Below are 19095 nucleotides of genomic sequence, written 5' to 3'. Positions count from 1 at the left end.
CTTCGGAAATATTCCCCTGTGCCTCGACAGGTCGCTCAATTGACTCATCCCCCCCTCTTTACCCCCCACCCCACCCGTACACCCCCTTGTGTCTCCCCCCCCCTCCCCCGGTGCCTCATCAACTGGACCACCTCATCCCCTTTGCCGCCACCCCTCTTTCCAAAAGTCACCCGCACCATTTTCATCGCCACCACCACTCATGAGCTCATTCAAAACTCGCCCCCCCCTTACCAGACAGCCCCCTGAAAAGGGGGAGTGGACGGTAGACGGAGAGATGAAGTGCTCGCTCTGCGAGTGTTGCAGTGCGTGGAGTTCTCCGGCTTTTGTGGACTCGAGAGGGGCGGGAAGCGGGCGAATGGAATGGAAGGCCATTGAGAGACGCGGGCGAAATTCGGAGGGGGAGCAACGTGAATGTCGTCAATGAGAGAGGCGCGCGTTTGCGTGAATGTGAGAGGGTGGAGGGATCGCTGCGATCTTGGCGTCTCCGAATCATTTAATCCTCGTATTTATATTCAAATGGAGACTTACAACGGGGACTACTCAGGAACGGAACTCTCTATTTAAACGACAGGGCCTGCCAGATTAGTCTGGTGAGAAACGCGTTCGCATGCATGGGTGGCAGGCTTTATCGAGTCTTGAACATGAGTGTAGCGTAAATCCTAGAAAGTTCGCGCCCTAGAAAACCTCCTGGTATTTTCAAAGTAGTTCATCGGGGATCTGTCACAGACCATTGGAGAGAAGGAGAACTCCCAAAGAAGAAGAACAAATTTTTCCAAAAATGTGACCGTCATTTGCTGCACTGAAAAATTCTCTTTTCACATCTTCGTGTAAGTTACTTGTTCCCTGCTTGATTCCTGCTGTTTATCCCTACCATTCTCCATTCCTAGACGATTAAATTATTTGAATAAGGTTAGCTGAGCGGTAACGCGCCCGCTTACTACCCAAAAGGTCGCGGGTTCGAGTTCCTCTTCGGTATGAGTGTTTATCTAAATCTACAGAATAACTTGCGTGAGTAGGAGAGCAAAAAGAGAGCTGAGGGAAGAACAAACAATATGTACTGGGGAAAAAAAATTAAACTGACCCTACAGGATCCCGCTAAACATAGGTGGCACAAGCGAAATTAAAGGCAAAGAAATAACCTTTGTAACATGGGAAAAAGAGAAACCTGCTGGTAAGAATCCAGTGAACCTCGATCAGATCAATCACCAGAAATGGCAGGCGTGATGTTAACCACACGCTTATATTTATATTTCTTTTAATACGATCTTAAAGAATTCAGAGTTATTAGACGTATCCATTCCTCCCGTCACCTCATACAGTCCTATGGGCGAAAGGAAGGAAAAAACGTAATAATGGCAAAAACCTTCTGAAGAACACATGGGTATAACAAAAGCAGTATTCAACTGTTTCGACCTCTCCCCAGGACACCCTTTCCTCCGCCCACTGCTAAACTCCCTCGTTCAAACCGCGATTCTCGCTCCATCCCACCCTCCTTCGCTTCGCCCTGAATAAAATCCATCCTCATCTCTCTCTCTCTCCTTCCCTCTCACCTCCGCCGTCCTCTTCGTCCAATCTCCCTCGAGCCCCCCCCCCCGGTTCTCACTCCCCCTCTTCTTCCAAATCCCATGCTCGCAAAGCTTCCAGTCCGGCGATCGCGGATTCCAGTCACGCGCCCCGCATCAGACAGATGTCTCACTCCTGTGGATCCGAGTCGCGGCTACCCGAGGAAGGGAGGCGGAGGGACGCGGAGGAGAGGCGATCCAGTGAGCCAAAGAGGACGGCGACGGGACGGAGGCTGAGATGTGCGAGCCTCTCTCTCTCTTTCTCTCTCTCTCTGTCTCTCCCTACCGGCCTACGTTTGTGTTTACTGTGCGTGCGTTTTGGTGGAGGGAGATGGGACGACAAGGAGATGGATGAGCCGCAAGTGGAAGGAGAGAGGGGGGGGGGGGATGGCAAGATGGATGCGTGGGTCTGGAGAAAAGTCGGCTTTCGTCGTAGAGGGATGGCATAACTGGGTGTCTTCTTAGGATCACGGAATTAAGATTTCGATGAGTGCTGCATTCATTCAAAATATGGAAAAACTTTAAAAATAATCGGTCAAATATAATTTTGCTCCTGGATTATCTGAATATTTGGAATACGATTCGCTATTTTTTTTAATTTGAGCAAAATGACGACATTTAAGCATATTATGAGAGTCAGTTAAACGACGCCGTTAATAAGAAATCAGTATCTAGAAGGATATCCTCTAAATGAATAGATATTCTGCGAAGTGACTGTTGCGTAGTGGCTACGGTAATACTCTTTTATTAATTCAAGCATAGGAGTTTCAAACTTTCCTCTGGTTTGAGAGGACTTAGATCACCCTATCAACTTCTTATAAAAGTTATGGGTCCGACCTAGAAAAGCCAGAGAAATTCGTTTTCTCCATGATTTTTTCAAGCCTTGTTGGAAAAGAAAGAAAGATTTTATTGATGAAATACCAGTACATTGAACCTTTAAGTGCTTAGAGTGATTATTCGTTGTATCAGTTTCTAAGGCATTAGGAGACAGGGGAATTGTGGTAGTTATGTCGAAAGACACGCGCCGTGCAGAAATTACCCAATTCATCGAGGTGGGTAATTGATGCTAAAGAATAACCATGCGATTAAATTGAACCTCAGCCTTTTTATAGAAGCGTACAAATCCCCTGTGTTGCATTCAAAGGGACGTTCACGAGAATAGTTTCGACGCCTGGAAATGAGACTTTCGAGTTTTCACAGAAAATACATTCTCCGACAGAAGCATTAAATCTACCTTAATTATTTATTAGGTCGCCATAAACCTCCCCACCATTTGTGAAAGATCTTCTCTAGCAAAATATCAATTAAAATGTTTACTGGTGTTCATTTCTCTTTATGCCCTTTAATTCATTCGTCAGCATTTGTTATTCATTAGAGAGTGCATTATTTTCAACGAATGCACTCTCCAACGCAAACATTGAAAATAATGGCGCAAACAGTTTATCACTTGTTTTCCAAGAGAATACGTACGTGTTTTCATCAATCCCTCCCGTTACTGCACACTATTTTCGGTTGAAAACAATTCTCTTACTGAAAGTCACGACATATAGGTACCTGTACCTGTGCTGTTCATATATAATATAGATTACAAAAATATTTCTCCTAAGTTATTGTTATGTGCGTAATAGAAACAAAAGGCTGACTTAGAATACTAAATAGAAAATTACTCACAGTGTCCGATTAAGTTAAACAGAAAATGTAGACAGTATGAAGGAGACGTCGGAAGAAAAAAAAGAAATGAAGGGAGGGTCAGCGCTGTCTAAATGAAACGACTGATGCATGGCGTCAAGAAACAGGTGTAGTTAAGTTACTGGCCTTCGTGTAAATCCGGCTACCTGTGTTCAACTGAGCTGGAATACAAAGGAAAGACTGATGATGGGGATAGGTCTTGGGGCAATTAGGCACAACAAAGGGCGTCGATAAGCAAGAGATTGGCAGGCGAAACAAAGGAGGGATACAAGTCTTAGAATATTATCCTGTTAAAATTGAGCGAGAGAGGAAGACATTTTTCCCCTCATATTTCTTCCTCCAAGAGGCCAGTCATCACAGAGTGCATAAGTGGATAAACGAAGTCAGTCGTCGCGGTTTCGGCCATTAGACGTATGCGCGCACCTTACAATCCTCGCTCTTCTCCCTGGTGGTGCCTGACCGTAAAGATGCCCGAATACGCGCCGCCGACGGACCAAACGGACCGTGAAGCCAAAGGCAGTGGAAATATCCGAGTAAAGTGAAAAAAAAAATCGCGAGGGAATTGTGTGTGATTATACGCATGTGGTTCGTCTTTTATTTCGCTTTGCACCCTCTACTCTAAAAGGGGGCTCGTTTCTCTCCATTTCCTTCGGCGTTTAAAAAGTGTCTGGAGTCAGTGGGGGGGGGGGAGAGAAAAGAGGAGGGCGAGAGAAAGACGAGGTACCATCTTCTTAACGGCTTTCTCACGCCGCAATCGCGAGGTGTGGCGTTTTACTTGAAAACTCGCGCAGACCGTAGTAACTCCCCCCTCCCCCCGTCCAATTGGCCGCCTCCGCGGCCGGTGGGAGGTTCCCCCGGGGCAATCGCTTCGTTAATTTTCGCACACAAATTGTTCCCGTTTAGGTGAAATGAGAAGCGCGTCCCACTTAAAATCCCGGCATTTCATTCGTAAAAATCACCGTCCCTTCCCGCAACTCCAACCCCTTCCCCACCCTACTCCCCACCCACATTTCTCCACCCCCGAGTTGAACCGTCGCCGCCTCTCGTTGAGTGAGTGGCTTCGCGCGTGGAATTTAAAGAGGTGCGGACAGGAGACGCAGCAATCCGAAACGGACGAGGAAGATTTAAGGAGGTGGTGGTGGTTACACCGACGGGTGCCGACGCCGCCGCCGCCGTAGTGGTGATCTCGCGTGGGCTTGCGTGAGCAATCTCTTCATCGCCGACCAGGGTCCGAAAGGAAATGGGGGCTAACCTTCCCGATGTTCTTCGAACAATACGTGAAGCGAGGCGATTTCTTGAAATGGAATGGCATTTTGTGCGCATGCGAAAGTTATCTTACGTACACCTTCGTGGGAGGCGTGAGAAACGTAAAAACCACCCGTTTCGATAATGGGTGACGGTTTAAAGTAGCTTCATCGCCATCAGTGTTTCAATTCGAAATTTGTTCACTGGGTCCCTCCATCCAATCTAATCCGAGCTCCATTGAGCCAGTGAGTATTCCATCTAATATTCCTATTTGCTCGCTCTATGATGGATGGCAGATCCACCCTCGGTCTTTTCTGATCCAATTATGATCCTGAAATATTCATTATGATTCATGGGATCTCGAAGAACTAATGAAGTCATATTCCACAATATACTAAATTTATGCTTGAAGAGCAGACGCTTATGCGTAGTTTACTGGTTACCTAAGCATACGATTTCAGTGAATCCTTATTTTAGAGTTCTAAAAGAAGTTTGGCTGCATTTTAATTCTCAATTCGCCCTAGAAAAATTTATCGTGGCAAAAATACCTTACCAAGAACTGTAGGTCCAACGAGGAATGAGTAAATTTTTTTCGCATTATGATTATAGATCTACTTCTATTTTTCCCTAGAAGTCAACGCAAGGGTTTGTGGGACGAGGTTATCTCATTCATGCAGTATTCTCATTATATTACTCTACACTACCTACCCAGTCTCTCATTTTTCTATGTTCAAACTAAAGTGATATGGCTTATTGAAATGTTAAAAAAAATTAAGAATCGTTTAAGAGAGCATCATGCAATAATTATAATTAAGACCTCATTACTGTTTCAAGGATAATTTTGTAGATTTAATGCCTATCATAATTACATCCTTATTTCGAATAATCAATTACCGCTTAGTGGTAGGTATAGCTTTTATTATGACTGCGTAAAGCAAGTTGAAGTTTAACATAGAAAAAAAGACATCATTCTTCAGGCATGCAAATTGTTTGATGTAGCCTACGGCTGACATCCAGGATAGCCATTCAACTATACCTTTTTCATTTAACTGAACTGGATACCTGGTCTGGCAAAAGTTGGAAAAGGGTGAAATCATCCAATAGCTACACTTTCTCCCGACAAAATTAAGAGAGGGGGCAGCAGAGGAATTAATGTCAATTTAGAAGAGCACATGCGAGTCCCTTGGAGCGAAGGGAGAACTTTCAAAAGGCTCCCTTGTGATTACTTAGGTACACGCCATCACGTCTTACTCCGTGGTGGATTTCCTCGGCAGCAGTGAATGGTGAGGACGCCCTGAGGGCCACCTGCCGCCTCAATGTCGGAAGCCAGCGCGAATCGTAAACAAAAAAAAGGAATAAAAGTTGGAACTATAATTCAAATTAGTCTTTGGAGATTATCTCTTACGCTCCACCAAACAAGGGATTCCGTCAGATGTAACGCAGGAAGCACAGCGGTGGCGCTTTTCTGAAAAGTTTTTATTGGCAGCCATAAAAAACGGATAGACGTACCAACCTTCAAGCAGGAAGGTAAAAGTAAGGGTTCCGAAGAACACGCTTCGACGGTAGCAAGTGAATGTCGCGTTTTCTCCGATCGAATGCACACGCATTCGTTGCAACGGGATGTCGTTGAATCATGCGGAAGGAAAAAGTCCCAATTCCTTGATTTTCCGAACTTCGCGCGGATTCCCGTCTCGCGTCGGCTTCTTGGACGGAGCAATCGATTATATTTGATTTGAAACCCGTTTGCAAAATGACTGAAGTAATATTTCTATCGCCAAATTTCTAATTTATGTATTTCAGGAATTTGTGGAAATTCTTTACATGTATTATTAAATGGAGGCTGAGATCATCATCATAAGAACTACGGAATAAGAACGACGGTTCCTAATGTTTTCCAAGTCACTGCATCAAAACTCATGTACACACAAACAGTTTCTGTCCATCAGCACAGAAGATTTCCCGCATGCATTCAAAAAAAGGGTGGCATTATTACTTACTATATCAAATCAATTTCGTATTTCTTTCACAAAGTGGTGACGGCACGCGTGAGAAGACCCGTGAGGCGAGAGGATGTTTCGACATAATCACGACAGGGCTTAATTAGACGTGTCCAAACAATTTGAGAAATGTCCTCATCACTCCCGCCACCCCTTTCCCCATCCCTCCTCCTCCTCTTGTATCTCGCCTACGCCAGCAAAAGAGTTTGTCCTGTAATTAAGTGCATCGGCAAGATGGCGGGAGGAGATCAAAACTGCCGTCTCGATAAGATCTCCCAGGGAACGAAAGGGAATGAATGACGGAATTCATTCCCTCTCAGAGCGAGAAGAGATGGTGAAGAACCAAGTCAGATTGAAGGAAGAGAGATAAAGAGTTTATATTTGTGATTGTAATCCGAAAGTGAAAATAACAGCCGGTAAATACTCTTCGACGCAAAATATTTCCCCGGCCGCCTCCGTTAGTAAAGAAGTAAAGGAAGATCCCTTTCGCCAGCAAGCCTCAATACTCCTTGTCGACTTTCTTACTTCCGACTACCGGAGTTTCTCCATGAGATTCGTTTTCATGCCTGCCGACGTTAAAATCTCTCCAATAGAAATCAAACAGCACTCTGATATCCGCTGCTGAAGCATATAAATGTCTCCTTTCTCATCTCGTAGAATCTCCTCGGGGACTCTGATAGAACCTAGAATTACTTTATTTTGCTACCAACATCAGGGTGAGGTAGCAAAATAAGTTCAGTAGTGTGAGTAATTGAACATCCATTACTATGCTTAACATTTAATATATCTCTTCATCTGGTGGTTTAACCTCTAAACATTGGCTTGCAACTAAAGCAAAAATAAAAATAAACTTAATAGAAATTCTTCCTTTGATAATCGAAACCTATCTTTCATATTTAATAAGCCCTCCCTCAGATTTAAATGAGCATGGTTGCGAACTATATGCTCTCGGTTACTTGAAATTCATCAAGGATTTTCCCTCATAGTCATTCCTAAATACCATCCGAGCGCGTTGATGGTATTAACACTTTTTACGCCGCATGGCTTCCGTCACAATTTCTCCTTTCGCAATAAGGAAATATGCAAGTAATGGATTAAGAATGAAATTCTCTTCAGTAACTAAGGTGAGCTCCTGTCAAGAAGATAAGGATGTTTCGTAATCCAACTGCTAGCTTCCTGGGAGTTTCCGCTCCGTTTTTAGACAAGCCGCTCGCATCACCTCGATGAAAAAAACATCCTCAGAGAAGAGGAGGGATTAGGACGCCTCCTCGTCTTCCAGAAGGAGCTTACAGTAAGCTGAATTACGAATGATAACAAGAAATGCTAGGGTAAAAACGGAGTCTTCTTCTGGAATTCATCGTCCTTCTTTTTCATACCCTTAGAAACATCTACTCTGCGGCAAACTGTTTTGCGAGAAGTTCCCGATGAAAAACAGCGTCGGATTGAAAAAGCAATGAAGACTATAAGCGAATCGTGAAAAATAAATCGATACAAAAATTATCAATGAAACCGCCAACCAAAACTCATCATAGCACAATAAAAATTGTTGCCACAAAACTCATGGTAAAAGTTGCTTACCGTTATTGCAATAAAAATTTTTAGCAAAGCAGACACAGACCAGATGAGAAAGGGATAATTTCCACCTCCCTTTGAAAATCTCTTTATCTCTCTGCGACCATTTGACTACTACATTTTTATTTCCTCGTCGCCATAAAAATGACAAACGATGCTATTAAAAATACCTGGCAAATAAAAGTAAATGTTGCGTGTATGTCTTTTGGATTCCTATGAGCAAGATGTTTAGCCAATCGGCTAACCTCATCCGGTAGCCTTATCTCCTTCATCAATAATGAACTCCTTGGCTGATCTCTCTACCGTAATTCATGCGCTAATAGCTTGCTTCAGGAGTAACCTCCCGATGAAACTGGCACTCAGGAAAGCGGTCAAGCTCGTGGGCAAAACTCGCTCTGAACAACGAACCCGATCGATTGGGTGCTGATCAGGTCATCATTGCATTTCGTTGACTTCTTCATCTTACTCTTCCCATTTATCCTCTATCACTCTCTCTGCCAATTTCAAGTTAACAATCAAGTCTCAACAATCTCTCTCTTTCCCTGCAACACTTCAATCTTATTTCTTCCATCCCTCCCTCCTCTTTTGCACTTCAACATTCAACCACTCCCCCCTCTTTTTCCCGCACTCTCTTAAACCACCCGTCTTCCCCTCTTCTATCGCCCCTCTCCCCACTCCTCCTCCTCGCCCCAACCTCTCCTTCAATGCCAGCCCTTGAAGACCGGGTGGGGGGGGAGGGGGTGAGTGGTGCTTCCGGCCGCGGGGGGAGACAATTCCCTGAGTGGGATGGGAGGAGGAAGAGGAGGTGGGGTCGTTGGAGAGCGGGTCTGCTGCGGGGGGAAGAGGGAGGGTGGGAGGAGGGAGGGAAAGACAGGTGCTAGATGGGCCAGCGGTTATGTTCGCCGAAGGGGAGGAAAGGGGTTGAGGACGAAGGATTCAGAAGGTGGGGGAGAGACGGAAGGCAGTAGGTAGGGAGGGGGATTTAGATAAGTGCGTGGTGGGGAGGAGAGATTGAGGGAAGGAAAGAAACAATAAATGCGACTCATAGTACTGGAAATCGACCAATATGAATAACAGCGATAAAATACACGAGGAGTAGGCCAAGTAGGGAATGGCGGAAAATGTAAACGATCGAAATCGATAAGCAATAGATACTTAGATCAAATACTGCAGCGTAAAGAGTCATTCTAAGGGTAGTTTGAATTGAAGAATCCTAATATACCATTTATTTAAAATTTTATCGATGATTCAAAGTTTTAAGATGGTTTCAAGAACATGATCGAATCTGATGAATCTCATATCACGTCATGGACTGGATGACTTGATGCTCGGGCAGCAGTTCTGTGAGTTAACTTAATGAGAGTTTAAAAAAAAATACATTCAGCAGCTGGATAAGATATCCTTGCAGGTCATTCTTATTGATTTTAGTGAAATACTTTCGTTTTTCTTCCTGCACTCACACTATATCTGCCAGCTTTCACTTTTTCCAATATCCGACTTCGAATTAATAGCGTACTTTATCATAAATCCTCATGACCGCTGGCATGATTTCTAGCAAACGTGCAAGAGAGTATCTAATAACGATAATTCATCAAGTGGTGCAATGCAAGTAATCATTTTCACTGTCAGTCAAATTGAAAGAGTACTCCATTTCGGAAAATTTAATTCCTAGAACGGAAAACAATGTGAAGCATGACTTGAGAAAATCTACTCGTGAGAAACAACTGTTTGCATTGCTAACCTTCAAAATGAACCGTAAAAAATATGTGGGATGGGATTCCTCCGCAAGAATGACCCTGTATTTTTCAGCTCACTCTAGCAAGATGATGGCACAACGTCGTAATCTCATCCCGTTTCATAGCTCGTTTCGTTTTTGCTTCCCGAGTTGTGATTGCCAACGCCTCATTTACTCGGGCAATGGTTGATGGTTAATTCGTAATGCAATGGTGAGATGTTCATTTGAACGAATCTCTGCCTTCTTCCTCGTTTACGGATATTTCCTCCTAGATTCAATGAATCTCTCAGCGAAGCGAAGAAACAATGAGACACAGACATGATTAACTATCTGCCTCTGCTGCGTCGGGCGCTGACGCACGTGCTCCGGTCTGTAACTTTCTTTTGACATCCGCGGCGCCATTTGATTGTCCGGGCATGAGTAAGGTATGAGCAACGCTGAAAAATGATTTCCGGAACATGATGCACTGGCACATTCGCAAATGAGGCAAGGCATTCCCGAGTATGTATAAATTTCCGAACGAGTCAATCCCACATAATTGAACATTTTCTAAAAACGTGCCTGCATGCACACCGTGTGGTTGGTGTATAACAAGGAATGACATCGCACGGAATGGGACGGACTAGTCTTCGGATGAAAAGATCAAAAGGGATCCACTGAGTTTTCCTTACTTTTTGATGTCTGATTGGCGATTTGGAATTAATGCCGAAACATACTTTGCTTACGAGGACATGTTCAATTCGTATGGGTGTAAACAATAGAAAAAGTGATCATGAGCACTTGAAGTATTTCAGGGCATGGTGAAAGTATTTAGAAAGTGTTTCCACGGAAAAACCGAGATAAATAAAAAGGAAGGGGAAAGTATTCTGCAAACAGAATGGAAAAGGAGACAGAGAACGTGTAGGTAGGTGGATGGGAAAGAATAATTTTTCCGTTCAATGATTTATTATCTTCCTCGCTCCTTACTTTTCCGCAGGTAAACTCTCCAGTCGCCGGTTCTTGCGCAAAACCTTTAACAGCTCTGTCGAAACACCCCCGTACACGCGCCTGACGGTGGTTTAGTGCGCCGGTGTCTTTCGCTTCGTGTGTGGGTGTAATTAGGTAGATGATCAAACATTTTACTGCACTGGGAAGAATGATGAAGAGGCGTTGATTGGATGGGAAGATGCAGTAGAAGGTAAAAGGGTGAAGTTGGGCAAGATGCAGTCCAGAGAAAGAATAGTAGAAGACTAAGATATAATGGAAACAGGCATCAAACTATGCGAAAACGGTGCTCAACAGTGGCGAGTGTCTAAATAAGAAAGGATTGAAAATCTGCCACACCAAAATATGTAGACAAGAGGAAATTTTGTGGGGTGAGGAAAATATAAATAAGAGAAAGTTACATTTATATTACGTAGAGCAGTTAACCGTAGTACCGTATACCGTATATTACGTAGAGCAGTTAACCATTTACTCTAGCATTGACACTAACTACATTTTACAAAACATTTTACATATTTATTTGCAACTATGATTAAACAAAAGCTTTGATGATTCGTGTATAGTTTTGAATCAGCTCCTGCCACACGCCCTTTCGGTGGATTGAAGTGTACCAGTAGAAGTGGAATGACTGTAAAGAGAAATCTAAAGAAGAGAAAGGAAATGCTGGTGTGAATTTTACCAGAAAGAATGAACTCTTACAGCAGTGTATTGGAATAATATTATAATTCCATTTTAGTTTCACCTTTATTTTTTATAATATTCGTAACAGACGTTAACTTACAGCAAATAGGTTAGTGCAATAAGATTATCATTTGAAACTCACATCTTTGGAAATCGCTTGCACCAGTTAGGTTAGGACGATAATTGGGACAGCCTAAAACCTACGAAAATGAAATTGCATCGGCTTTGTACCGTTCTTTAAAGGACGGTTAAGATAGGTGCATGAGTCAACATCACATCTGAAGGATCGTGTGCGCCATAGACAATCAGCTACAAGACGGTCAGTGCAAACCCTGTCATCTACAAACACTTGATTTCATCGACATTCGACGACAGAAATTTCGACGTCACACCCATGGATGGAAGGAATGGAAAACAGTATTTACTTCCCCATAACACGCGACAACATGGTTTAATGCTTATAATTTTAATGGACGTAGAAACGGGTGAAATACTTCATTCTCAAAAAATATGAAAGAACTTGGAAGTTTGAATATAAATGGAATTAAAAAACTCCAGGAGAGGAGGATAGGCGTGGCCAGTCAAGCCACAGAAATTGTTCGGGAAAACATCCAACTTGGAAAAGAACGTAAGAGAACAAATGCAATTGAGGTGAATCGTCGCTATGATATACATGATGAGGATAGTATGATATTAGCGCACAAAATCATTTCCAAAAGATCGTACAAATTCATTGGTATTAGGAGAACAAGGACGACCGGGGATTGGGCGAGCAAGAAGAAGTTGGGAGGTGGACTAGAATGTTATGTCCACGGGTGATTAAGTGATGCAGATGTAATTAACTCCTTAAAACTCTGTTTCAATAGGGAAATGTGCCTAATTAGCGAGAGTGAGGGAGGTTTGCGGCCGTCGAAACGCGTTTTGTGTCTGAATTTTATGGTAAGGGTGACGAGTAGGAGCGGAGGAATTTGTGCGTGGAAGGAAGGAGGGGCTAGACGAGTAGAATGGGGGATGGAAGGAGGATGAGAGAAAGTAAAGATTTATGAAACTGATTAGCATGCGTCCATTCCACGCGGCGAACGAGTAAGAGGACCGGGAATGAGACAGTATAAAACTCCTTTTGCCGGAGAATAGCGGTGGGCATATAATATCGACGCGCAGCAGCTTAATCCCAAGGACTTTTTTCCGCTCCAACGAATACGGTCACGCGCGACGAGCGTACACCTACGATGCACTGCCGCTTCTAGGCAAAAAAAAATACACACACACATATATATATATATATATATATATATATATATATATATATATACACACACATATATATATATATATATATATATATATATATATATATATATATATATATATATATATATATAAATGTACACACACATATATCTATGTATACTATATATTTATAGGGAGAATTCATTTCCTCTGCATTGCATTAGACGGGCAAAAAGAGTGATAGTTTCTGCAGCGAAGAAGAAGCTTTATATAGAAGTGAATATTTATTTGATGATTTCAGTTGTCGTTCCTGTCGTTTTGCGTATCGTTTCAGACTGTGCAACAACAGAAGGAGTTCTACGGAGGCCAGACTCCTACCTGTTAGTTTCCATTTCATTCTTGCTTTCCATCATGGAAAATCGCTGTTGCGCAACGGGCTTGGAGCTCGCTCACTTGAGAAATCTTTGATTTAAATTTCAGCTTTTTTTTAAATCACTCGGGAGTTAGATGTAACTCGTGAATTGAAATTTTCGTTTAGTAAATGGGAATAATATTGAATTCTGCTGCTCTTCATTCGTAACAAAATATATTATGTCATGAATAAGGTGAGATTCTTTTGAAGTAATTGGACAAATGGAACATTTTGAGACATCGGTATGGAGTAATATAAAATTTAGCAAACGCAATATAGCTATCTTATGCGACAAGTTTATACAAGCTTATTTATGCAACTCTTAATGCTCACTTGAGAAACGGTTTCCGCTCATTTGCGCCAAAGTTAAAATCATATAATAAAATAATTGTACTCTAGTTCTTCATGCATCAACACTTGCCGTTTTATTTTTCCACTTTCCGTGTCATAATTTTATCAGAAACTACACTGATCCACTAATACTCGTGAATTTAAGATGGAGACAAAAACTATGTGTCACTTACAGCCTTCTCCGCAACGTCAGTGTACAAACGCAATACCAAAATGGCCGTTACAAAAAAAAGGGAACCAAAGAAAAAGACAATGGTTCTCGTCTATGGCAAACAGTGGATTAGTGAGTCCTTTACCAGCTCTTTAGGGAGAAAATTTTCTCATATTAACACGAACAAGAAAATTTGTACACTTTTCGTTGGTTTTTTAGCGTGGTTGCTGGGCGGGGGTTTTATGTTCCTGGGCTCGGAAATACCGCGCTCTCCGCACCATCCTTCGCTCATGCCCCACGATATATCTTTCTTTCCAAGGTTTTACCTCTTCCACCAAAACCCTCGACATTTTGTTTGCCCACTACCCCGTCCCTCTCTCCCTTCCCCCTTTGTCCCCCTTTTCCCTCCGTACCCTTGGCCAAAGCGGGCATTACGAGGGGACTTGACTGCTACTTCCGTTTCATTGGTGGGCGTGCCCACGCGACGGAATGACAACCTTCTGCCTTTGTCCCCAAGGCTAATATTACTCTCTTTCCTCCCTTTTTCTCCCTCTTCTTTGTTTTATTCTCTTTTCGCCTATTTCGATGACTGCGAATATAATGGGAACATGGGCGCTTGACAATTTGGCGGTACGAGCGTAGTAGGTACACTTTAATTAAAATAAACTAGATTGATTCAGGTTTCACTTCGACGAAGTTTTACGTAGCCATTATAACAGAAGGAATGAGGCACTTTTGCAAACAGTAAAGGTGTGCCAAAGAGCGAAATTCAGTGAAAAATGACGATGTTCCTTCTGTTATGATGGTTTATAATTAAATGCTTATACCGCCACAACATTTTCTTGCCATGCCAAATATAGGCTGATCAACAATGAATGACGCAGAGTATAAATTCAGAGCGCAAGAGGAATATTTATCCGAGGATTGCGTCCTCTGCGACGCACAATATGGTTATGTAGATTCTATTTCTTAAAATTCTCATTGTGAGACATTTCTTTTCCGAAATAGTACTCCATATCTCGTCGTTCACATTTCCTAATAATGATGAGCAATAAATTGACATTTAATCCAGTAATTTATTTAATTTTTGAAGGCGTTTTAAGATATTGAGAGCTCTTTTCATGAAGAGCCGAATGAAAATATCGATGAAGTTATAGTATACTCCGAATGTAACTAAACTTTAGGTAGATTTTTGCATGGAAGCCTATTATGAATACTCCTGCAGCTATTCATTTCAGGACAATACACAATTATTATAGAAGTCAATATCATAATGAGACTCATGAAACATTAGAATTCATGGCTCACCAGGAAACCATAGCAAGAAATAAAAAACGCCCACATAATCTCAAAAATCCACTATGATTAGAATATTCCGCCGTTGAACCTGAGGAATTAGGTAACAAAGTATGTTTCTTTTTAGATGAAAGCAGCATTTCTGGTCCGTACATCGATTGCAGTAGACTATCAATCGGTGTAAAATGAAAAAAGTTTGTTGCGGAACGGAATCTGTGCTTCCATGACCACCATTCACGTAATGTGTCTATCTCATTTTTCCCGTATAATAGTGAGGGGGGTGGTGGCACTGAGAGAGGAAGCATTGCTTCCCTTGCAAGAGTCTCTTCCAGTCTTCCATGCCTTAACATTTTCGTAGGCGCCAGTGAAAAAAACACACTGAATCCAACGCAGCGATCCGAGGAGCGGAGTGTGTTCCGTTGGGGAACGGAAAATATTAAAGTGTAATAAAGTAGCAGCTGTGGGTTTTATTGACTTGGAATTTAAAAATGTAGGTAGTAAGCATACTGAGATGAGAATATCAGATAGGGCCCATCAGTGCTCGTTCAGCAAATGCCCAAGAACGATGGCACGACTTCATTTTCACTAAGTTTTCCTTTCCATCCCACCCGGGCAGAACGCTTAGCTACGCATTGAACTAATACACCTGAACTAGCTTTGTTATCATAATTCCTACTCCCCACTGCGCAAGTCTCTCCGAGCACACGCACTCATTCACGCACGCATCTCGCAAACTCACGAAGCAACTTGTTCCCATAGGAAATAATGCTGTTTTTTCCCATCGTCAAGGTCGATTCCTATGGAGGAAAGAAAGGAGGGACGAATGATATTTTTTTTGCCCTCGATGTCCTGTTTTTATTTCTACTCCGTTGGTTTTTTGTGTTTTCCTTTTTTTTATAATTCACGCTCCTCGCCCCCACAATACGACGCCGGGAAGGGGGCGATGGAGGGGGAGTAGAAAGGGGGGGAGGAGGGAAGGCAACTGTCGCATGCGGCCGCTCCGATGCACGCACAATCACACGAATGCGCGCGAGCACAGGAGCAAGGAAACAACGCAAGGAAGCAGCATTTCCTCCCACGACGCGTCACTTCGGGGGGAGTGGGAGGAGAAAGGGGCGGGCTGACTGCCCGCCTCTCTTAATGGGCTCCTCGCCCCTTGCTCGACTCGACTCAACCCTGTGTGTCACCGTGAATCCATAACGACATCCCGTCACTTGATCACGTCTTAACGCACAGCGGGAGTACGCAAGTTGGAAATAAGCGAAAACTAAGGTCCGTGAGATCAATCGTCACTATTTTCGTCCCATTTTCGGGATGCATTACCCTTCTTGCCGTATCCTCGGTAGTTCCATGCTGTTCCTAAATGTCGCAAAACTCCCTCCATTGAGGATTTTAGAATGGTAGGAGCACAGGACGCACGTAGGAACTTAGGAAATTTTATGAAAGTAATCATGTCCGGAAAATTACTAAAGGTGTGGGAGTCTTGAGTGACAACAACAGTAAAGAAGTGACCGAAAGTGAATAATAAGCGCAAGGGTTTTCCCTTCAGTTATTACTAATGTATTCAGCTTTCTTTTGTAACCTTTTATGGTTTCTTGAAGTTGAAAAAACAACCGTTGATCTTCAGGTGAGCCGATTCCGAAAGTGTATAAAAATTTTGAGGCACACATTCGTAGAATTTATTCTTTCCCTCCTTGCCGCCGGTTCTTCGACTTTCTTCCCTCACGACTCGCCTCTCCTTTGAATCCACGGTTCAACGCGTGCGTTTGTTGTAATGTGTTGCGCTATAAAGTGTGGGCCGGAAGCAAAAATATAACGGACATTAAAAGTGGTCACTGCCAAGGGGATTTCCGGAGTCAGAGAGAGAGAGAGAGATTTACTTTTCATTTTTTCTCGGAAAGAGAGAGAGAGAGAAAGAGCAATAAGCCTGGGAAGTAAACAAGGGAATAAAACTCTTCGCACGCACTCATTCGTGTAGTTGTGTTTGCGTGATCGAATGCATAGGAAAAAGGTGAGTGAAATGCTAAATTAATGTGCTAGAAATTTCTAACTCATCAAAAACTAAAAGCTAGTATCTTGGGTGTAGATGAGGGCTTGGATAAAATAATCAGCAGAGATTTTTGAGAAGAAGAGTGGAGTTGGGGGGCTGGAGGCCGAGAGTTTAATCAAGGTTATGAGGTTACAAGGATCCTCCCCTTTCTTATACTGCGGGTCAAGGTTAATGACAATGTCATAAATGATGCCGGACTCTGGCTGGTTTTAATTTATTCTCCCACCTTCCTACTTTCCATGAGAATAAATAAAAACCATATATTTTTCAAGATGAATTTCGTGGTTTGCGTCTCAGTTTGAGGAGTTCAATCGTACGCGGAACTAAGAACGGACTCATAACGGACGTTAATGAAAACTGTGGAGAATGCGGTAGTGATTACCTTATAAAACAATCCGAGTAGTCTAATGGACGGCAAAGTAAATACGAGTCATTTTCCATTGACACGATATCCCAAGAGACTCTGTGGGAGAAAATCCAGAGAATGTAATTAAATAAACACAGCTTCCAAAAATGGATGCTTTGAAACACTAATGCTTGACGAATTACATTAAGACCTAGGGAAAAAACTGTACGTAATTTTGCCGTCGGGACCAATATACTATCCGCAATATTTGGGTTTATTAACACGAAAAAATTTCTTACTTAGCTTTAAACAAAGTCTGTGTGAGTAGCGATTCGATTTTTGGAGGCCTCGAAGACCGAGATCATTCGGAACAAAAGATCGTATTATTCCTATGAATTAATTTCATTTCCTCTTTACTTCTAATTCGGTTTATGGCAGCCTATTCCGACGAAATTTCCTGTAGCATTACATTTTGCAGAAATCAAATCAGTGACATTACTCTCCCAAAGGCAACAATTGGAAGGAAAACGGCTCCCAGAACTGCAGGTCAAAGTATTAACTCGAACATTTTTCAACTAAAAACTTAAGTGTATAACAGGTAGGAAGACAAGTGAGCGAGGCTTATAACACTTTTTGGACGACGGAATCACGATTCAGATACCAAGGGACCTGCGGCCTCTAACTTATCTATCTACCTATGAGGACGGTTTGAAGTGTGGTGCCCAGCTGGTCGCCCCTTATCGTAACGCATTCCTCTGAATTAAAAACCCGAAAATAAAGGAGCGGGGACATGAAAAAAAAACCCTGTCATAAATTGGATTTCCACGTCGTATTCTCGCCGCGCTTCTTGCTTCAAAAGATTGGGGAGAAGAGCGAGAAATAAAACGAACGAAGTGGTTAGGCGAGGGAAGGAGAAGATAAACAGAGAACGAGTACAAAGGTTGATTTAGTGAAATAGGTCGGGTCTGGGACTTCCCGCTTTCGCTCTTCATTCGGCTGCTTTCTTCTTACGTCTGCAAAAACATCTGACCTCATCGGTAGCTTTCCCATAAATCGAGCATCACGATATTTTCGGAAGGGGAGCTTGAGTAAAAATTAAGGCTCATTTGAAGCCCTCTACCATATGCGTGAAGTAAAAATCAAATTTCATCAAGATGATTCTATCAACAAGAAAACTGAAGTGTTTCATTTTGAAAGCACAGTTTAAATCCATAAGACAAACTTAAATTAATGTAATCAAGATTCCGTTCAATAATTAATGAATTAATCCCAGATGATAGGACTAATGTAGATAGCGCGAAGAAAAACGTAAAATATTATGCTTCATATGCTGGGATTCAAGATTCATTAGAATTCAAGACGCATTAGAAATGCCTCGCGACAATAACTGGCAAAATTGCTCGAACTGTATTGAGGGTTGTTGCAAATTGTTTACAACATAAAATTCACTTTGATATTATTGCCAAATGAAATTAATTCGCTTGAGTACGACAAATTTTGAAGAAATTAGGAAAAAATTATTTCGAACGTAATTATAGTACTGCTATTTAGTGCGTAAAGAGCTGAACTGTGCGTATAAGGTTCATTCAAGGCTATTTTATGCAATTTCTTGGTAATCTTTTCGTTATTTTTTTAACTCCCTCTATCCATCCAAATCTCTTGAAAATTCATATCTTCAAATTCTTTCGGGACCACAAACTGTTTTTCGCACTGCCTTTCCGTAGTAAGTAATTCATTGCAATGGATTTCAAGGCAATTCTTTTTGCTCGAGCTCCCATCTCGCTTGCTGTCAAC

This window comes from Hetaerina americana, unplaced genomic scaffold (genome assembly GCF_022747635.1).
Source record: "Hetaerina americana unplaced genomic scaffold, ioHetAmer1.1.p SCAF_127, whole genome shotgun sequence".
Lineage (NCBI taxonomy): Eukaryota > Metazoa > Arthropoda > Insecta > Odonata > Calopterygidae > Hetaerina > Hetaerina americana.
This window is presented reverse-complemented; position numbering follows the sequence as displayed.